Source organism: Ovis canadensis, chromosome 2 (genome assembly GCF_042477335.2).
Source record: "Ovis canadensis isolate MfBH-ARS-UI-01 breed Bighorn chromosome 2, ARS-UI_OviCan_v2, whole genome shotgun sequence".
In the NCBI taxonomy this organism is placed as follows: Eukaryota; Metazoa; Chordata; class Mammalia; order Artiodactyla; family Bovidae; genus Ovis; species Ovis canadensis.
In genome coordinates, this window is record NC_091246.1 from 229,278,422 (window position 1) to 229,280,438 (window position 2,017).

General features: G+C 41.8%; 1 pseudogene; it reads right to left on the bottom strand.

Annotated features, from left to right (window-relative positions):
- Positions 1 to 231: 231 nt before the first annotated feature.
- LOC138434729 (non-histone chromosomal protein HMG-14 pseudogene) lies at positions 232 to 886 on the bottom strand (annotated as a pseudogene).
- Between the last annotated feature and the right edge of the window lie 1,131 nt (positions 887 to 2,017).

Genomic DNA, 2,017 nt, shown 5'->3' on the forward strand with positions numbered 1-2,017 from the left:
TATCATATACACTACATACCCAAACTGTCAATCGTTCACAGCACATTAACCAAGTTACTAGGAAAACTGGACTACCACGACCAAAGATGTTATAGTATAGTGCACAGAATTCCGACCAGGAGAGCCAAGATCAAAAAGTGGTTTTCTGTAGGAAATAATTCTACCAAAACAATATGGGAAGAGAAGTAATTTAAAGTGTTCAAGACATTAACTGCACAACTGACTCCAAACTGCCATTTAGTATGCTTTTGTATTATAGGATATAAAAGCTACCCCCCATCTATGGAATGTTAAGCTGACACCCAAGACAATCAAAGCCTCCCGTATCCAATATCCCACTATTTTCTGGTTGTACCAAAAAATAAACAACCAGCAAATGATTTCACCTCTTAAAAAAAAGCATTTACACTTAAAAAATGGGATGAGGTGGGATTCCCTCCTTTTTAGAAATGTTTCTAGAGCTACTAAAAAACTTGCATTTACAAAATAGTTGATAAAAATATTCCTCTGGATTGTACAAGAAGGGAAACAGGGACCACTGACAGGACTCGGTGTGTGGTTATTAATCAGACTTGGCTTTTTTCTCTTCTGCTTCATCAGAGGCTGGGCTCTCCTCGTTTTTAGTCTCTCCATTTTCTGCAGGTAAGTCTTCTTTAGTCTCCTGGTTGGCCCCTCCCGCCTGTTTCCCTTTGCTCCTCTTTTCCCTTTTGTTTGCACTTTTTTGTCTGAAGATTTATCCTTTCCCACCACCTTTTTTGGCTTCGTTTCCACTTTCGCAGGAGCCGGTTTAGTTGACAGCCTCGCCGATCTCCTCTTGGGCTCCTCCTTCGCCGCCCCCTCGGCGGAGCTGACCTTCCTCTTGGGCATCGTGGCGACGGGGCGGGCGAGAGCCTTCGCGAAGCTGAGTAGCCTGACCGCAGCCTCTCCTCCCGCCTGTCTCCCTACTTTAAAGTCACCATTCATAATTCATCTTTGTATCTCTTTTCCTGACAGTTTCAAGTAATATAAGTTCAGTGAATGGATGAGTAAAAGCATGAGCTTTTTTACATTCACACAAGTAATATATGGGCTGAAAGATAACTTCTTCAATGGTTATCCCAATCCCTACTACTGCCCCAACTATGTGACGCATGATTCCTTGTCTTAAAGTTAGGAGCAGATGTAGGTAGGGTAGCCTGTGCAGTAGTTTCTAGAGTAAGTGGTGCTGGAAATGCAGTCAGAGAAAGGAGAGATGGAAGGCTGTTTCAATACCCTGCCTATGATTCAGAAATACACCAGTTTATTTGAAGTTCACATTCTTAGCAGAATATCATTTGCTTTTTCAGTATTTCAGTATTTGTCAGATGGCTCCAAATTATACATCATCTTATGTTTAGAAGGTCTGTTCCTGAATTTCAGTTCAACTCCATAAATATCTACGGGTCCTTTGTGCATTCAGGTGTGAACATCAATTATTTAATAGAACCAGAACTTCAGAAGTAGGAAAGACAATCCTTGAGCTCATATATCTGACAGCACTTCATTATAGTCAACCTCATTCAAATGCCAGTGTTAGGGAACAAACACTTTGTTTATACTTTATGGTGGATTGATTATTGAGAGTGATATCTTGTACATCACCACAAATATGGGGGTCTGATGCCAACCATAGGGTGAAACATGGGGTTTCATGGATTGGAGTTTTATTTTATTTTATTTTATTTGTGTTTTGCTTTGTTTATTTGTTCTGTTTTTTTCAGTTCAGTTCAGTCACTCAGTCATGTCCAACTCTTCGCGACCCCATGAACCACAGCATGCCAGGCCTCCCTGGCTGAACCCCCGGAGTTCACCCAAACTCATGTCCATTGAGTCAGTGATACCATCCAACCATCTCATCGTCTGTCATCCCCTTCTCCTCCCGCCCTCAATCTTTCCCAGCATCAGGGTCTTTTCAAATGAGTCAGCTCTCTGCATCAGGTGGCCAAAGTATTGGAGTTTCAGCTTCAACATCAGTCTTTCCAATGAACATCCAGGACTG